This window comes from Odocoileus virginianus, chromosome 28 (assembly GCF_023699985.2).
Source record: "Odocoileus virginianus isolate 20LAN1187 ecotype Illinois chromosome 28, Ovbor_1.2, whole genome shotgun sequence".
NCBI classification, from domain to species: Eukaryota; Metazoa; Chordata; class Mammalia; order Artiodactyla; family Cervidae; genus Odocoileus; species Odocoileus virginianus.
The window spans coordinates 13603707-13624606 of NC_069701.1; the positions used below are offsets into that span (position 1 = coordinate 13603707).

General features: G+C 38.3%; 1 long non-coding RNA gene across 1 annotated transcript in view; it reads left to right on the top strand.

The window, feature by feature from the left end:
• Positions 1 to 20900, top strand: part of LOC139031729 (uncharacterized) — a 2010631-nt gene that overhangs the window by 1198793 nt on the left and 790938 nt on the right. Inside the window, exon 5 of the long non-coding RNA XR_011484201.1 lies at positions 3683 to 3734. This is a non-coding gene — a long non-coding RNA (uncharacterized lncRNA). The remainder of the gene's footprint in view (positions 1 to 3682; positions 3735 to 20900) is intronic.

The window sequence follows — 20900 nt, forward strand, 5'->3', positions numbered from 1 at the left end:
TGCACCTTTGTCTGTTTCTCCCTTGTCCTCACCCTTCACATCCAATCAGTCATCGCATCCTGTCAATCCTGACTCTAAAAATGTCTTTCAAGTCTAACCTCTCTTCTTGTTCCTTGGCCATCTTTCCCATGGACAGCACCCACATTGAATTCATTTTCACCAGCTATGTCTACTATAGACTCATCTTTCTGCAATAATACAGGCATCCTCTACCTGAAGATAAACAAATAAGTTTGAGCATATGTGTGTCTGTGTGCCTATATAACTTACCCCCCACCCTTTCATCTTCAGGGAAGTCCTTTCATAATTAATCATGTGTTAATTTATTCATGATCTTCCTCATCTGAGCCAGACCTCCATCCTCATCCACTACCATCCGAAGTCTCTCACTTCACACCCTCCCATGAAAGATACCACATGTTCTAAACTTAAAGCCTTCTTGAAATTTCCAAAGATAACTTGTCTATCAATGCCCCAGATGCTGACATATACAGGTTTCATGTGTTTGTTTAGTCTTCTTTTCTGCCAGGCATACATTTCTCTCTGCTTTGTAGATTATGCCCATCACTGAGGCATGGATTTGATGGAGAGTCCTGATGCTTAGAAGCCTCCTCCTTTCATGTCTCTGGCCTGTGAGCATCCCTTTATTAAGAACAGTATCATTGCTCTGAGGGTCCCTTTCCCTCACCCACCAGCATGCAAGCCTCCTCAGGACACAATGTCTTTTAGTCATCAGTAACCTGACAATTTGCCTCCAACTTAATTTGTCTTAAATAAATGAAACTTTCATTTTGTCTACCTTGAAACTTGATATTTCATAATTTTTTATGCTTCCATTCTAAGACTTAAATTTTGTTCCTTTAATTATCTTTTTAGCACAGTTTTTATCCATGATTAAAGAAAGATGAACAAGGTTATTATGTGTACATGATGTGGTATTAAATCTTTTACCTATCTTACACTCTTTTAATTTTCTTTCCCTTAGTGGAAAAATTAACTCTACACAATTTTACTCATTCAGTGAGTAATTTTACTCATTCAGGCATTTTTTCATTCAGTGAACTCTTATCAGAAATATAATTTTACAGTGCAAGATGCATAAGTAACTGTAATATCATTAAATTTAAAGATCCATTGATCAGTGTAGGATATTTGCTTATTGAAGAAGCTGATTAATGCCCAAATAGACTTCAGTTGTTTTTAATCTCTCTTAAAGACCAGTGAAGAAGGTTGGAGAACCTTATCCCAAAACTCCTGAAAATTCTCTTCTACCGTATCCTTTAGCACCACTTATCCCTAGAGTCTCTTTCTAGCCCAGAAGCTAACCAACTGAATAATTAATTAGTTCCCTTTCTCCTCCTCCCCTTGTCTCTTATCTACCCTTTTCTGACCTTCTGTCACTGCTTCCCCTAGATTCACCAAACTCCCCCACGCTATGTAATCTCCATCTGACCATGCATGTCCTCTTGTTTTTCTCCTGAGAATCAGCCCTCTTGGCCCTGTCCTTCCACTGTTCAGCTGTGTTCTCCATCAGTTATTCCAACGCTATACCACAGAAGCCTGAACACTCATCTGGAAATGAAATAATCGCATTCCAATGAAAGGGGAGTGGTATAGCGGAGGTGTGAGGCCATCCAAGTGGCAACGCCTACTGCGGCTTTGTTTGTTTTGTTACACGGCGTGTGAACACACCTGTTTGTATTTTTGTCTCATCAGTGATTAAGATGTGGCCACTTCTCTTACACACTGCAGTATAATGAGGAAGAAAAAGATGCCAAACCATCAATCATCATATCATATGAAACACACTATGGTAGAGTTGGGCTTTCCTGGTGGATCAGACAGTAGAGAGACTGTCTGCAGTGCTGATGCAGGCTCGATTCCTGAGTCAGAAAGCTCCCCTGGAGAAGGGATAGGCTACCCACGCCAGGATTCTTTGGCTTCCCTGCTGGCTCAGATGGTAGCGAGTCCACCTGCAATGCAGGAGACCCGAGCTCAATTCCTGGGTCAGGAAGATCCCCTGGAGAGGGGAATGGCTACCCAGTCTCAATTAGTAATCTTAGTAATCTTGCCTGGAGAATCCCACAGACAGAGCCTGGCCTGCAGCCCATCGGGTCGCAGAGTCGGGGCATGACTGAGCCAATAACACTTTCACTTTCATGACAGAGTTATGTGAAGGGCCTTCTGAGGACATCTCCTAAAGCACTTACTTTAGCCCTCATCTGAGAGAAACAGGAATAAGAGTATCAGAAAATGATCACTGGTTTGATTAATAATTTTAAAATGATACATAAGTTGGCTTGGCGATTGCCTGTAAATGTGAGTTGGAACCCGGAAGATAATTAGATGATGAATTTAACACGTATGGGACTCACCATAAATTATATTTGATCAGTTTAGTTAAAATTTAGTTAAGATTTTTATATTAGGTGTGTTTGGAAGATGGCAACCTAGATGAATTATAGCTAGCACAATGTCGTTTGAAAACTCAAGAAACTGTTTTCCCTTTCTAGTGGAACTTCCTATGTCAATTTGTCTTTTCACATGATCTTAATGAAGACTGATTTCTAATACTGTCATTTCATATGTCTTATAGCTAGTAAAGCATGAAATATGTTCTTTTGAAATGTTACATAGAGCTTAGTAGAAGAATGGTACTGAAGACAAATGTAATATCAAGACTGTATATTTGAATAAAAATGTTTATGTTAATAATTTTAACACATATAGATGAAAATAATTTTCACCTGACCTCTCTGAAGGTGAATTTGTATCTTAATGTCTGACACTGTTGGCATGTTAGAATAAAAGGGTCATAATCTTAAGTCATGATATTTAAAATCACCTGAAGGGATAGATTCTATAATCTTAAAGGAATCATAAGATTTCTGTTGAAATTACTTGTAGTCTTAGTTCCTTCATAAAAATAACAAAGCATATCAATCATGATGAATTATGCATTTCTTTGTAATGATAATAAACATAGTCAAAGGGAAGCCATCTCTATTGCATATTTTAATATAAGAATTCTATTGCATCAGAAGGTCAGGAAAGCCTTCTGATGTGTGCTGCAGTCCATGGGGTCACAAGAGTTGGACATGAGTGAGCAACTGAACAATAATAATTGCATCAGAATGTTTTTGGTATTCCTTTATGCTGAGGAAAGGAACCCATGTGGATGATTACAGATTTAGGATTAGACCCATCACTTCCACACGGATGAATTAATGTTGCTTATCAACATATGGGAAATACCTCTGGAGAAGGCAAATCATAGAAGAACACAGGTGTGTTGGACTTGCCATCTCAGAGGCATTTTCTAATTAGACTGGATTGATTCATGAGAAGCCTTCATAAGCTGAAGAGGTGGGATACTTCTGTGGCTCTTTGCAGTCACAAAATTGAAGTTAAAGAGATTACATGATTCTGCAATGACTCTTGTTTCATCTTGCCAGATCATTTCTTAAAGGCTAGACTCATCATGGGTCTAAATTCTCTAGGTGGAATTGGAGTGACTTGGTGGGAACATTGTTCTCTATTATTGCATTTTTGTTCTTCTGAATTATGGAGTAAGATTCTGTTTTTTGTACTGAAAAGCAATAAACTTATATGAATGTCCTGTTACATATCTTGTTTTCAATTACATCATCCTACTAATTCTTCTATATTTCCTCTTTCCTAGATGAATCTCATCTTCAGTGGACTTATTGGACTGAAAAACAAGCTTGAATAAGGTAAGCCATCTAGGAGCTGCTATTAACACTCACATATTGTAGCCAGCAATCCTGTGCTGAACCTAAATTTAACCAATCTGACTTCAGAGTGTAGTTAGGTTTGGTTCTCTGCCCTCTTTGGTGAGAATCCCGTAAAAGACTGTGTTCATAAAAGCAAAAACTACAGATGGGAAAAGCAGCTACTGTGGAGGTCTCCTGACCTTACATTGGTCAGCATAGTCTGCCAGCATGTACACATTCAGAAAATCCATAGACAGTTTCTTTGGGTTTGCTGGAGATTGTCAAATGAAGATGAGATGATGAGAAAACATAGCCAAAGTAGGATTATCACCTAGGAATTTGTCCACTGGCCTGAGAAGACAAAACTCAGGAGGTTCCAGTGTCTGAGGATGATGCTTCCTACTCATTTCGGGGGACAGATGATGTGGCATTCTTCTGAGTCTGCACAGGATAAACAGCTTAGAAATGATGCATGCTTTGCAATCGATTCCGGATCAAGAGAAGTAAGAATGGATTGGGCAGGGCCAGCATAAAGTATAGGTCTAGTGAGTGCTGACTTCTTTCACTGGGAGAATCTAGATTCTGGGAAGGGCCTTTAAGTACCGGCTTTATGGGTCTTACTGGCTCTGGTTTTAAGATTGCTTTTCTAGTATAAATAAAATGACTTTTCTTTGAGGCACTTGGGAAATATATAGGTAAAGTAAAAAAAAAATATGTATGTCTGTTAATTTACAAATTTGATTTGGGGGAATCCCTTTTAAGGAAATCATCAAACATGAGTACTAACACTTATTAAATAGATTCAAAATTTTTTACTGTGACAATCATTATAATAATGAAACATGAAGAAATAAACCTACTACCTAATTACTCACAGCTTATTAAATTATGGCTTAGCCTCATGATGGAATATTATGTAGATGTTAAAATTACGATTTTCAAAAATTTCAGTTCCAATAGAAAATGTTGAAGCAAGTGAAAAAGCAGTACACAAAATTATCTATATTGCGGCATGACCTCAATTTATACATAGAAATTAGATGAGAAGAAAATATTCATTTAGGATGCAGATGTATTCCCATTTTAACATCTCTGAAATCAGCATGTGTCCTACAATTAATAGCACCTTCTACCTATAATTGGAAACATTTTTTTTCCCATTTTGGTGGTACATAAACTAATGTTGCATCTCTCTGTCAATGACAAATATCTTAGATTTGAAAAACAAATCAGTATGCTAATATAATATGGTCAAATGTCACTGAAGAGTATAACTATGTACTTTTTTCACAATGAGTATTTATTTTATGTATATTTAGAGAAGAGACAACTCTATTTTAATCCACTTATATATGACATTCTTCATATCCTGACCCAGAAAATGTTATTTTATCTAGAATTGTTTATTCAACACCCGAGGCAAATTTCTAGGGTCTACCTGGGGTGAAAAAATTCATGGAACACAAATTAATTTTTACCATATTTCTGCCTGGAAATCCAAGATACTTAGGTGTATGTAGGTACTTCACCTTCCAGCATGTTGAATCCTACACTCAACTGAGTTTACTCAGAGTGCTCTTGGTCAGTGTGTGCCTTCTCCAACAAATTCTCCTCAAATCGGGGTCCTTTTCTCCTGGTTTCTCTACTGCTGTCCTCCACTGACATACCTAAAATATGCTAACAAATTCTCAAGTAGAAGGGCTAGGGGCTAAATGAGAAGATTATGACTTGGAATTTGCAAAGTCTTAGGTTGAAACCCTGGTTCTGCCCCTCACGGATGATATGACCTTGGGCAAGTCACTTACCTCTATGCAACACAGTTTTCTCTTCTGTCAACTAAAGATGGTTAACATGTGTCTCATGAAGATACTATGTGGATTTCCTGAGCTGTGTATACAACAATGGGTACATGTCACATGTGTGATAAATGTTCATTTCACTCATCCTTTTTGCACTGATACATGGTTTTCCCAAATAAATATGGTTTTCCTGAATTTAACTCAGAAGACTGTTATATCTACTACTGTGGGCAAGAATCCCTTAGAAGAAATGGAGTAGCCATCATAGTCAACAAAAGAATCCAAGATACAGTTCTTGGGTGCAATCTCAAAAATGACAGAATGATCTCTGTTCGTTTCCAAGGCAAACCATTCAATATCACAGTAATCCAAGTCTATGCCCCAGCCAGTAATGCTGAAGCTGAAATTAAACTGTTCTATGAAGACCTACAAAACATTCTAGAACTAACACCCCCAAAAGATGTCCTTTTCATTATAGGGGACTGGAATGCAAAAGTAGGAAGTCAGGAGATACCTGGAGTAACAAGGCAAATTTGGCCTTGGAGTACAATATGAAGCCTGGAAAAGGCTAACAGAGTTTTACCAAGAGAACACACTGATCATAGTAAACACCCTCTTCCAACAACACAAGAGAAGACTCTACACGTGGACATCACCAGATGGTCAACACTGAAATCAGACTGATTATATTCTCTGCAGCCAAAGATGGAGAAGCTCCATACAGTCAGCAAAAGCAAGACCGGGAGCTGACTGTAGTTCATATCATGAACTCCTTACGGCAAAATTCAGACTTAAGTTGAAGAAAGTACGGAAAACCACTAGACCATTCAGGTATGACCTAAATCAAATCCCTTACAATTATGCAGTGGAAGTGACAAATAGATTCAAGGGATTAGGTCTGATAGACACAGTGCCTGAAGAACTATGGTTCATGACATATTACAGGAGCCAGTGATCAAGACCACTCCAATAAAAAGAAATGCAAAAAGGACAAATGGCTGTCTGAGGAGGCCTTACAAATAGCTGAGAAAAGAAAAGAAGTGAAAGGCAAAGGAGAAAAGGAAAGATACCCATTTGAATGCAGAGTTCCAAAGAATAGCAAGGAGAGATAAAAAAGCTTTCCTCAGTGATCAATGCAAAGAAATAGAGGAGAACAATAGAATGGGAAAGACTAGAGACCACTTCAAGAAAATTAGAGGTATCAAGATTTCATGCAAAGAAGGGCATAATAAAAGACAGAAATAGTATGGACCTAACAGAAGCAGAAGATATTAAGAAGAGGTGGCAAGAATACACAGAAGAATTATGCAAATAAGATCTTCATGACCCAGATAACCACAATGCTGTGATCACTAACCCAGAGCCAGACATCCTGGAATGTGAAGTCAAGAGGGCCTTAGGAAGCATCACTATGAACAAAGCTAGTGGAGGTGATGGAATTCCAGTTGAGCTATTTCAAATCTTAAAAAGTGATGCTATGAAAGTTCTGCACTCAATATGCCAGCAAATCTGGAAAGCTCAGCAGTGGCCACAGAACTGGAAAAGGTCAGTTTTCATTCCAATCCCAAAGAAAGGCAATCCCAAAGAATGTTCAAACTACAGCACAATTGCACTCATCTCACATTCTAGCAAAGTAATGTTCAAAATTCTCCAAGCCAGGCTTCAACAGTACGTGAACTGTGAACTTCCAGATGTTTAAGCTAGATTTAGAAAATGCAGAGGAACCAGAAATCAAATTACAAACGTCAATTGGATCATCGAGAAAGCAAGAGAGCTCCAGAAAAATATCTACGTCTGCTTTATTGACTATGCCCAAGCCTTTGACTGTGTGGATCACAACAAACTGTGGAAAATTCTTAAAGAGATGGGAATACCAGACCACCTGACCAGCCTCTTGAGAAATCTGTATGCAGGTCAAGAAGCAACAGTTAGAACTGGACATGGAATTACAGACTGGTTCCAAATTGTGAAAGGAGTACGTCAAGGCTGTAATTGTCACTCTGCTTATTTAACTTATATGCAGAGTACATAATGAGAAATGCTGGGCTGGATGAAGCACAAGCTGGAATCAAGATTGCCGGGAGAAATGTCAATAACCTCAGATATGCAGATGACACCACCCTTATGGTAGAAAGCAAAGAGGAACTAAAGAACCTCTTGATGAAAGTGAAAGAGGTGAATGAGAAAGTTAACTTAAAATTGATATTCAAAAAACAAAGATCATGGCATCTTGTCCTGTCATTTCATGGCAAATAAATGGGGAAATGATGGAAACAGTGAGAAACTTTATTTTCTTGGGCTCCAAAATCACTGCAGATGGTGATTGCAGTCATGAAATTAAAAGATGCTTACTCCTTGGAAGAAAAGCTATGACCAACCTAGACAGCGTATTAGAAAGGAGAGATATTACTTTGCCAACAAAGGTCTGTCTAGGCAAACCTGTGTGTTTTCCATAGTGGATGTGAGAGTTGGACTATAAAGAAAGCTGACTGCCGAAAGATTGATGCTTTTGAACTGTGGTGTAGGAGAAGACTGAGTCTCTTGGACTGCAAGAGATAAAGCCAGTCCATCCTAAAGCAGATCAGTCCTGGATGTTGGTTGAAAGGACTGATGTTGAAGCTGAAACTCCAATACTGTTTTTTTTTGCCACCTGATGCAAAAAACTGATTCATTGGAAAAGACCCTGATGCCGGGAAAGATTGAAGGCAGGAGGAGAAGGGGCAACAGAGGATGAGATGGTTGGATGGCATCACCTACTCGATGGACGTGAGTTTGAACAAGCTCCAGGAGTTGGTAATGGACAGGGAGTCCTGGCGTGCTGCAGTCCATGGGGTTGCAAAGAGTCAGACATGACTGAGCAACTGAACTGAGCTTAACTTCCCAAATAAACACTACCCCCTACACAGTTCTCCAAATGATGTTCATCAGCTCACACTTGGTTCATTTCAAGTTTGGAAGAACACTCCCCACCCCACCATAATCATTACTACCCAGGAAACCTTCCCAACTACACTTTTTCCACTTTCATATAGAAGCTTCTTCAGAAACCAGTAATATCCAGTTTACACCCCACAGTCTCCATTTATCAGCCCTGTTGTCCTTATATAACCAAATTAATATCTTTGAATTATTGGCTTACTTCAGCTCTGTTAAGCAGTTATCTTCCCTGTAGTGATTCTGCTAGGATTAAATTGGATTGAAAACATGGGCAGGTGGACAGAGAGATGGGTGAGTCTAGAAATAAACTCCTGTATTATTCTGAAGTTAAATCTGGGGATAGACATGATGGACTAAAGCAAAGTGGGTTCTCTCTACATAGCTCCAGTACAGTTTGAGGGTTTTGATGGTCTAGGGCCTCCTCATCATAACAACTATCACTGCTCTATATCACTATCTGAACCAAAACTGGCCTTGTTAATGACCTGAAATTATTACCTCTCTGAAAACTGATTCACTAACTGATTCACTACCTAGCCTTTCAGATCTCTAATTTTCTAATTTTATCATAATATCAGCATTCTTGCCAGTTGTCAGTCTTATCTTCCAGCTTCCACCTTACTTTATTTTCTTTCATACCTATGCTGGCTTTAGTGGTTTACTTTTTAACCCTACTTCCTCTTTGCCACAGCCATCTGATTCAACCCTATCAGTTCAGTTCAGTCAGTTCCCTCGCTCAGTCGTGTCTGACTCTTTGTGACCCCATGGACTGCAGCACACCAGGCTTCCCTTTCCATCACCAACTCTAGGAGTTTGCTCAAACTCATGTCCATTGAGTCAGTGATGCCATTCAACCATCCCATCCTCTGTTATCCCCTTCTCCTCCTGCCTTTAATCTTGTATTTCCTTATAATTTGCTAAAAGATTATTCCTTATATTCAGCCTCTAAAAAATTTCAATTTGGTCTTCAGATCCCCTTGCTGTGATGTTTGGCTTGAATTGTTCACTTTTTCTCTAAAATTTGCCCTCAGTCCCCTGTTGCAACAGATGTGAAAGCTTCCTAGCTGAATCAGGAGAGCAGAGATCTATCTTTTGCCCGAAGGAACCGGACAATTTAAATAGTATCAAAATTTGAAAAACTAATTCCTTACGTTCTGATTTATATCTATTCGAAAAGGCTGAATGGTTTTCTACATGGAGTGGCATTGTTCTGTCCAACAGGGACTTCCATTTTCAAATCAAGATCTTTTCTTTCAAAGGGGATTTATAGCCCTTTACCTTTAGTGGGAAATGCTGAAGGTGAACTAGACTCCATGAAAAGCATCACAAATCACTTCTCAGTTATTAAGGGTTGAAGTAAAAGTGAAAGTCACTCAGTTCTGTCTGACTCTTTGAGACTCCATGGACTGTAGCCTGCCAGGCTCCACTGTCCATGGAATTCTCCAGGCAAGAATACTGGAGTGGGTTGCCATGCCCATCTCCAGGAGATCTTCCCAACTCAGGGACCAAATCCAGGTCTCCTACGTTGCAGGTAGATTCTTATTAAGGTTTAATAGTCCACAAAAACAGAAAAGCGTGAGTTTAGGAAAAAGTCCCCTTGTAAGAAGCAAAAACTGTGGTGTTGGAGAAGACTTTTGAAAGTCCCTTGGACTGCAGGGAGATCAAACCAGTCAATCCTAAAGGAAATCAACCCTGAATATTCATTGGAAGGACTGAAGCTGAAGCTCCAATACTTTGGCTACCTGATGCAAGGAACTGATTCATTGGAAAAGACCCTGATGCTGGGAAAGTTTGAAGGCAGGAGGAGAAGGGGATGACAGAGGATAACATGGTTGGATGGCATCACCAACTTAATGGACATGAGTTTGAGCAAGCTTTGGTGATGGATGGGGAAGACTGGCGTGCTGAAGCCCATGGGGTCACAAAGAGTCGGACATGACTGAGTGACTGAACTGAACTGAAGAAAGAGACATCCTGGGGTAGAGAATATGGGAAAGTGAAAAGTGGGATCTAAAGGAATGAAATGCCATTTCTGGGCAACCTAGCTTTACTCCCCAAACCACAGATGGTTCAAGATGGCTAAATTCTTTAATGAGTAGGAACTGGAATTTAGTAGCAAAGCCTAGTGGATAGGCTTCAAAGCAACTTCATGTTTTACTTACAGCCTCTTCTAGGGAGCCAACATTCTTTAAGTGAAGACAAGCAAATGAAAAGAATAAGAGCAATATAAGGCCATGGAAATGATAACATTCCCTACTACATATTCATCATTGTCAGCCAGTACATTGAACACATGGATTCTTTCATTTAATGCTATAGCCACCTCTGCAACAGACACTGCTATTTCCATTTTTTTTTTTTTTTTTTTTCAGTTCAGAAAACCTCAGGCTCAGAGAGGTAAATTAACTTGCCCAAAGCCCCTACACTAGCAGCTAATAATTTTGGGATTTGAATGCAGTGCCATTTAACTCTACATATTAAGAGGTCATGTGAACTAGATGTGAAGAGTGAAGATGGGATTTAATGAGCTGGTTAGGGAGGATAAGGAGGAGCTGGAAGTTCTACAAGGTGGGAAGTGTCAAATAGTTTTGGAAGACGCAGGAAGCAAAAACAATTCCTGCTCCCCCATTTCTGCATTTCACATGTTTGTTCATCCCTACCTCCACCAGTCCTATCTTCCTACCCTCAATATTGGTCCCAAGGAAGCCATACACATCTCCTCTAATTTCTCACTGAGTGGCATGTCTGTATTTTTTTAGGAAGTAAATAAATCTCCCCCAGCAGTCTCCCAGCACTCTCCCCCACCCTTAAGAAAAGCAAAGACACCTTGTTGGCTGCTTGAAATGTATGAAATGTGATTGTGTTTACTTTTTGGGATTGAAACCAATCACATACAAAAATGCCTTTTTAGGGGAGAAAGATGTCAACTCTGCCTTGCATTCAAATACCTAATCTTTTCTGACTCACATTGAACAACCTTGAGCAAATCACTCTCTGGTTTCTTTTTGCTGCTTATGCTGAAAAACAGCGGCAAGAGAGGCGGCTCCAGGTGCTGTACGCCCACTCAAATATTAAAGCTTTTTACACTCTTTGCTTCTGTTCATTCTTTCTTTCTTTTTGATCTAACAAAACTTCCTAAATTATAAATTAGACAGAGTGTTTGTTTTTTGGCTTTTTTTTTGTTCCAAGATAAGAGAAAAATATCTGACTTCACAAAAACCGTTAGCAGTGCAGTACAGAAGACCATGTCAATATTTTCATTTGACATGTGGCATGTGATACCTCAAGAAAGATGCCACATTTAGAATGACTTCTTAAAGAGAAATTCACTGTTTTGAATATGGTGAAATAAGCTAGTTATTTTACTTGAAAGGTGAAATACCATGGTCCACCCCTTTACAACAGTGTTAAAATCTATAATCAAATATTTTATAAAATCCAAATCTCAGTTTTGCATTGAGATTTTTTCCTAATAGATCAGCTGGTAAATAAGTACTTTTCCCCTTGAAACAAATGAAAGAAAATTAGTATTAAGTAATCAAGGTATAATAAAACGGAGAAGATAATGATGAAATTGTTTTCCAGAATATTTTCTGCATTACAACCAGCTAGTTGTTTTGAGAATTTGTCTTGCTATCTTTTTTTTTTTTAATTTTCTGATACTTAAGAATACAGACTCCTTCTGAAAGTCTTTGTTTATTTAGCCTCCTCAGTGTAAGTGGCCATCCTCTGAGCTTTTCTGTCGAACTGTGCACATTTACATCCAAGGATTCATCACACTGAATTGTAAATAAGCATGTGTCTCCAAGATTAGCCACTGAACTTCTTGGGGACAGGGAGACTTGCCATTCCCCCTCTTTATCTCCTAGCAAAGTGTGAGGCAGAGTTGACACTCAGTACATGGTTTTGAAAATGAATTGAATATGACTGTGCTTTAATGGAACTATGATTAATGATGGGGACACTTGTCCAGGATATTTTCCTCCCATTCAGTGAGACAAAAAGTTTAGAAGCAAGTTCCAACATACAAATAAAATGACAAACATGAAAACAAGACCCCAAGTAGTTCTTCCCTTCCTGAGCCAAGAAACAGTGCCAAAATCTCATAAAAATAAGTTAGCCCAAAATATGCTTATGTTTGAACAAGTCAGAAATACAGTAAAGTTGGATTCTTTTTCTTGGTGTGTTGTCCATGATCCAGAATGAAGAGAATAATACAAACTTGGGGAGTTAACAACTTTCAGGGGAAAAACAGCAATCAAATCACCACCACCACCATAAATACCCTGAGGTGGTCTTTGCATTATAATCTCAAGCACCCAGATTTACCCTTTTCTTTTGGTTTTGATTTTTTCTTTTATGAAAATATTGTCATAGGATCCACATTCATAGCCAAGCAGCTGATCCATGATTCACAAACGCCATGAACCATTAAGATAAGATGTGATAGTAACAGTGGTGTTTCTCTATGTTAGAATAGCACGTTATGGTTTACAAACTGGAAATAGGTGAATTCAACCGCATCAACACCTTGTATGGTGGAAAGACCATGTCCTATATCTTATCCCCATTTTACAGATGGCAAATACCAAATGCCTCACCAGGATTATAAAGCTGTAAAATTCAGCCATAGCTCTCAACAGCAGGGTGGAAAGTCAACCATGAGAGCTTCCGCTGTTGTCAGGCTGGACCTTGCCATCTCAGTCATTTGGTCCACCATCAAAGCTATCCAAAATGTATATTTGACTTGTATCATTTAAGACAAATAGTTGGATGCCTGAAATTCTACATATGCTTACTGAGCATATTCCATGAATCAGGGTCACATCGTAAATGTGTGTGCTAAGTCACTTCAGTCGTGTCTTACTCTTTGCAACCCTATGGACTGTAGCCCACCAGGCTCCTCGGTCCATGCTATTCTCCAGGTAAGAATGCTGGAGTGAGTTGCCATGCCCTCCTCCATATATTATTTATATCATAAATGTGTAAGGCACAATATAAATATAACAATGATTTTTAAATAATTTCAAGCATCGCAGGAAAACTTTTTATTGAACTTCTCATGGAACTCTATGTACCTGCATAATTCTGTTCATTTTCTACAATATGCCCAAGGAAATAAAGCTAAAAATGTTTTGGTGCTGGAATTTGAAACTGGTTCTGCCCAACTCCAAAACCCATTTCGTGGCATCATCTTAACTCCCTGAGGATGCAGTAGGGGATATTTCTTATTAACAGGACTGGGAGAGTTGGAGTAGGTCTTTGAGGCAAAATATGGTTGAAAATAAAACACTCTTTCCAAGCGGCAGTCATTATCAGCTCGTAATTGAAAGTAAACTTGAAGAAATGCTGCAAACTGGTGCCTTCTGACACAAAAAGCAGTCTGCAGACATGTGGCTGAGGTTCCAATTCTCACTTTGTAAACAGTCAGGCTAACCTGATTTGTTTCTCCTGTGCTTCTGTTTCTTTGAAATTGATGTCAGTTTCATTCATGGTAGGAAACTGGTTGTTCCTTGGTAAAAAAAAAAAAAAAAATCATGTTTGTCTCACCTGTTCAACTGAATTTAGAATGGCAGGAGTTGCCTTGTGGCAATTTTATATATGATTTAGATAAATCATGTCTATTTGAAGATAGATTAATTTGGTCTAAAGTTATTATAATGACAGCATTCCTACATGCCAAGTTCAGGATATGATAATGGAAAGAATATGGGGCTTTAGAATCCAGCTGTGCTCTTTTTTTTTTTTTTTTAAGTTAAATGACCTTGAAGAAGTCATTCCTTTACTCTAAACCTTGGTTTGTTTTCACGTTGTTACAAAACTCAAATGAGAGCTAAAGGATTTTAAATATAAATCTGAATTATTATATCACCACAGTTATTCTTTACATTAACAAAATAATATCAATATAAAATCTTTTGATGAAAGAACAATTACATTCTCACTTAAAATTTTTGTGAACATTTAGATCAATTTATCCAACGGGGGGAAAAACATAGAAACAGCATTCAGCAAAATGGAGAAATCTGGAGAAAACTTCTGGAGGATCTTAAGTCTCCACTTCCTCTTTCCTCATTTCTCATTACTTAAGAGTTACCTCTTCCTTTTCCCTTTCTATTCCTCTCTAATCCCTTCACCCTAGCAGAAGAGCAAAGAATAAAATGAGTCATCTTTTGTACGCATTGCTGTTTTATAGGGTTATCGTGTGGTCAAGAGGGGATGGGAGCCGAATGAAGCTAGAACTTAACGAGCCGTTGACAAAGGCTCCCAGCGTAGACTCCGAGATCAGAAGGGAGAATGTGGGGCAGAGGCCCTGTAAAGGTCAGGGCCAGCCCACCTCAAAGAAAGATCACAGCACTCCTAGTGTGGTCGGAGCCCTCCTTTCACAATCAGAGAATGAAAGCTTTTCAGCCATCACAATTCTCGTTGAAGCAGGCAACGCATCCCTTTGTCCCTCATAGGGGATTTGGGGATTACATGAAATCGTGTACATAAAATTGTTTTGAAACTATACAGTTCTGTACAAACGTTGTGATGAATAACTCTATCCCCTTTACCTTCATCCTTGCTTTTCCATATAGGGCTTGTTGGAGCATGGGCTGCTCCTAATGATTTGCCTTTTCAGCTGTGGTTCACTGGACAGCACAAGGATGAGTTTCATCATTACTTTTTAGGAAACTCTCTGCAGATCAGTACAGTAACATGCTATTCTACACTCCTTGTTAAGTAATTTTTTTTTCCTGTTCTGAAAAACCAGGTGCACTATCAAAAGAATCTGAGTTATCCATTTCTTTGCCTTTTATTCATACAGCTTTATAATGAAAAGCTACCATATGCTAGGCATTATGCTGAGGTGAAGGACCTTCCGTTGGCAATAGCCTGCAAGGGATATCAGAGAATACTGACTTCACATGATCACGTTATTACACATATAAAACATTTTTCTTCCTCTCTCTCTTTCTTTCGTGGACAAAACGTCTCTAAAATTGGGAGGACGTATCTGCATCTTGGAGGTGGTGAGGATTACTTGAGATGCTATAAGAGAAGTTCTTTCAACATTTCATGGCTGGAAGTATGGAAGTAATTATGGATGTAATGGAAGTAATTATGATACAAAGGGAGTGCATTAAAGGAATTTGAAGGCACTGCACAATGTCAGGCCTCTTCCACAACATTGAGTGCATCTTCCATTTTTTTTATTAAATCTCAAAATACCACAAAATGATATATTATCATTCATCATTTTCATCACCATCACCATCCTCATCATTCTCCACCTATAATCCTTATGTTATAGGAGGAACCTGGAAAGCAAGGAGATTTAACTTATTCAGCGTTGCCCAGCTACTTTACTGCAGGCCTAGGAAATAGCTCTGCATCTGTCTGTTTCTAATTCCACTCATTTTCCTCCTTCAGGAGAAATTGTCTGATAATAGCATCCCACAGAGTTGTACCTCCTTTTCTCTGAATGTTTTTGTCATGTTCTTAATGTGATATTTAGAGTTACGTATTTTTATTAAATTCATATGGGCTTGGAGCCAAACTCCTGCTTGGTGGTCTTATCCCCCCAATTGGATTTCAAGAATCTTTTGCTCAGGACTTTTATCTTATTCTTGTGGATATGTCCTATGCTCTCTGTATGTCTAGCTATGTATGAAGATGTCAATGACACAGTCTCAAAATAATTGTTGAATGCATGGCTTTTCAGGTGATGTGGTCCTAGTATATAATCTCTACCTGTAAACTATGAAACTTTGGAACGCAACCTTTTGCAAGTCATAAAATCACCCAGAGGACAGTTTGCTGGGCCCACTTCCAGATTTCCTGATTAAGTAGGTCTCAGACAAATTTGTGTTTCTAAAAAGAGCCTGGGGGCTTTTGAGAACTACTGTTAAGGACCATTGCTATAAAGAATGCATTTGTAATATGTGATGTGTTCTTCCTACCTCATAAATTTCATTAATTAATGAGGAGAATTTTTCTTCAACCTTGTTAAAGTAATAGAGTCTGAAATGTTGCAATAAATCCTACATTTGCTTGTCCACTGTTGAGGACTATCTTGTTGAAGCTGAGGATGAGAGTTGTAGAAGTGAAGTCAGAAATGGATCCACCTGTACTTTGCCAGTTTAAATTCTAAACTACCTAAAAATCAAAGGTGAAAATGGATTATTTCCACCTGTGACCCTGTCTGGCTGTAATAAGAAAGGCTGTCAAACAAGGCTAGATTGACTTCTTGGTCCAATTACCTGCTATAGACTTTACCCCTCTGAGAGTGTCTTCATCAGTGTTTGCAAAGTGGGCCCATAACACTCGCCTGAATAGAAGGGTAAGTACTGAAGGAAATAATGAATATGAGCTTGACCAACACATGGCACTCAGGAAACATTCAAATGCATGAAAATTCATTCAATATCAGCATATTTTCAAATTAAAGGGCCACAATCTTTAATATTCCTTCACCAGTTCAATTTCTACTCATTAGTAGGATGAATTTCAAAAGTAGGTCATTTGAAAAGTTGAGGATCCTGATTTTCTTAATTTTGCTGAATCTGCCTTTAAAAGGGTCTTGAGTGCCAAAGAAAATTTGAAGATAGCAGGTCCTATGAAATTTAACGCATTAGTATGTATTTTTTCAAATTTCTTTCTCTCTTTATATATATTTCACACAATTGTCTCTGATATTTAAATCTTAGGGGATAGATAGAAAAACATAAACATTTTCCATTTACTTATACTTAAATTCTAAAAAGGAAAAGGTTTTCCTCATTAGAATCAACTATTCTCATATAATAAAATAATTGCATATAAAGTAATAAAATGTTAAGATTAGTGAAATAATAATGGTTATAAACAAAGTGATAGGTAGTATAATTTTCAAATGTAAATATAGCAACAGCAGTGTCATTTATTGGAATATTTAAACAGCATGTTTTACCTCCAAAACATCTTCCCATGCATCATGCCAAATAATAATCTTAAGGCATAAGCAAAGCAAGTATTATTTTACCCATTTTACAAATGAGGAAACCAAGGCTCAGAAACACAGACATCATTAAATGCAAGAGGCTGGGGGTAGATTCTGGTCAACAAATCTGTTTTTCTTTTTATTAAAAACAATCTTGTAATAATAAAAATATTTTAATTCCACAACTCTTCTTCATTCCCCACATGCAATGCAGAATCAACAGAACAAGGGCACATTTTCAGAGAAATGTATTACAGAACAATTTTACATAGAAACCACTGCAGGGTTTGTTTTCTTTAAAAAAAAAAAAAAAAGACTGTTATTCATGGCAGTCCTCCTTGAACCTTAAATAAAGACATGATAGGTTAGCCAACTGATAGTCAATGAGTGCCTAGTCTGTGCTAGCCATACATCTATAGGCTTTCATTCTTAATCCTCATACAGGGTTGTCATATATTATCCTGATTTTACAAATGGGAAATTCAGGTACAGAGGGTGAGCAGTCCTGCCCCAATAGATTGGGGCATAAGAAGACTTAAGTCTTAGAAATTTGATCCATGTGACTTAAAGTTACTTTTCACTTTGAAGCCTCCTACTTCCCAAGAGGAAGACAAAAGATTCATCAGGCTGCTGTTCTGTGATCATTTTAATGTATTGTTGAATTTGGTTAGTAATATTTGGTGGAGGATTTCTGTATCTGCATAAATAGGGGTATGAAAATTAAGACCTGTAATTTTCTTTGTTTGTGTTGCCCTTGTCTAATGTTGGTATCAGATTAATTCTGGCTTTGCAGAGTTAGTTTGGAAGTCCTCACTTCTCTTAAATTTTTTGGAATACTTTGAGAAGGATAGGAATAATATTTGGTAAAATTTCTTGTTAAACCACCTAGTCCTGGGCTTTTTTGTGTGTTTGTTGGAAGATTTTAAATTACTGATTCGATTTTAAAACAAGGCTATGTATTTTTCTCTGACTCAGTCTTAGAGGGTTGTGTGTTTCTAAGAATTTATCCATGTTTTCTAGGTATCCAATTTGCTGGTGTATAACTAATGATAGTGTTTTCTTGACATCATTTGTGTTTCTGTGAAATAGGTTGTAACTTCTCTTTTAACTTCTTTATTTATTTTAGCTCTTTCTCCTTCCTCCTGGGTGAGCCTGGCTAAAAGTTTATCAGTTTTGTTTATCATTTAGTCATTTAAAATTTAAAATGATTATTGATTGGTATGTACTTATTGCCATTTTGTTGTTTGTTTTCAGGTTATTTTTGTAGTTCTATTAACTTCTTTTTTTAATTTCCTCCCTTGTGGTTTGGTGATTTTCTTTAGTATTATGTTTGGGTATCTTTCTCTTTTTCTTTGTTCTTTTTTTTTTTTTTTTGTAGACTTTTGATTTGTGGTTACTGTGAAGCTCATATATGTCAGCCTATAAATGTATTTACTTATTTTAAACTGGTACTCATTTAAGTTCAAACACATTCTAAATATCTACATTTTTTGCTGCTGCTGCTGCGTCATTTCAGTCATGGCCAACTCTGTGCGACCCCATAGACGGCAGCCCACCAGGCTCCCCCGTCCCTGGGATTCTCCAGACAAGAACACGGGAGTGGGTTGCCATGTCCTTCTCCAATGCATGAAAGTGAAAAATGTAAGTGAAGTCGCTCAGTCATGTCCAACTCTTAGCGACCCCATGGACTGCAGCCTACCAGGCTGCTCCATCCATGGGATTTTCCAGGCCAGAGTACTGGAGTGGGGTGCCGTTGCCTTCTCTGACATTTTTTGCTACCTTCTACCATATTTTGTGTTTTTGATGTCATGTTTCATATCTTCAGGTCTAGCCTTAGCTATTCATTATAATTATAGTTGATTTTATTTTATTTTTTAACCTTTGGACTAACTTAAGTGATTGATACACTGTTTTTACCATACATTTGTCTTTACCAGTGAAATATTTTTCCTTCCTGTATTTTTTTTTCTTGTTACAGTCTTATATTTTTCACTTAAAGAAGACCATTTAACATTTCCTGTAGGTTCAGTTTAGTAGTGATGAACTCTTTCAGAAAGTTTCTGCTTGTCTAAGAAAAATCTCTGTCTCTCCTTCAGTTGTGACCAATACCTGTGTTGGATACGTTATCCTATCTTATAGGTTGTGGGTTGTTTGGTTTTGCTTTGTTTCAGTCCTTTATATATACCACTCCCTTCTGACTTGCAAAGTGTCTGCTGAAAAGAATCCTCTGATAGCTCTATAGGAGTTCCCTTGGGTATAGTTTTTTTTGTTTGTTTCCTTTTTTTGTTTGTTTGTTTTTATTTTGCTCTTGCTACCTTTAAAATTATTTCTCTACTTTAATTTTTACCCTTTCAATTGTGATATGCCTTGGTGTGGGTCTCTGGGTTCATCTTCTTTGGGAATATCTGTGCCTCCTGAACACAGACTTTTGCTTCCTCTCTCAAGTTAGTGAGGTCTTCAGCTATTAGGTCTTCAAATGTGTTCTCCATCCCTTCCTTGCTTCTCCTACCGGAACCTCCATAATGCAAGTATTTGTACACTTGATGTTGTCCTAGAAGTCCCTTCAACTGTCCTTGTATTTTTTAATTATTTGTTTCATTGTTGTTGTGCTGATTGAATGATACCCTAGATTCTTATGCATTCTTCTCTATCACCTCATCTGCTGTTAATTCCTTCTAGCCTATTTTTAATTTTGGTTATTATGTTCTTCAGCTCTAGTTTTTAAAATATGTTTCCTAATACTTTGTCAATGTTCTCACTCTTCTTTTCCCCAGTTCATTTAGCATTTTGATTGCCGTTGCTTTGAATTCCTTACCAGATAAATTATTTGCCTCTGTTTCAGTGAGAATTTTTTCTAATATTTTTTCATTTTCTCTCATTTGAAACACAGTCCTCTCTCTTGTCATTTTGTTTGACTTTCTGTCTTTGTCAGTATGAAATTAGGCAAAGCAGTCACCTCTCCTGAGGATATGGCCTTGTTGGGGAGCACCCCTCTGCACGTGCCCAGTGGCTTTGATGGGAGCCCTGGATCTGAAGTGAGCGCACGTTGCATCTTCTCCTGGGGATGTGTTGGCAGCTGCCACTTTGGTAGGGATGGAGTCAGAGGAGCTAGAGCTGGAGCCAAGTTAGGGCTAATGGTGTTTGCTGCCTTATGAGGGGGTGGGAGGGGGACCTGAGGTGTTAGAGAGGGGCCCTGAGGGGGTTGGGTGTCTCCTGGATGTGACGGCGGTCTTCCCTTTACTTGGGAGTTTGTGGGGCCTGAGGGCTTTGAATGGTACTTCTGAGATGGCTCTGGGTTCTCACTCTGGCATGAGGCAAGACAAGGTCCTGCTGTGGTTTTGCTCCTTCCCCTGTGTATGGCACATGTGCAATGTCTATGGCAGTCTCTGCCCTGGCCAGGGGCAGGGCCAGGCCCCAAGCTGGCCCTGTTCCTTCTCTGCCGTGATAGCAGCACTCTCTGACTTA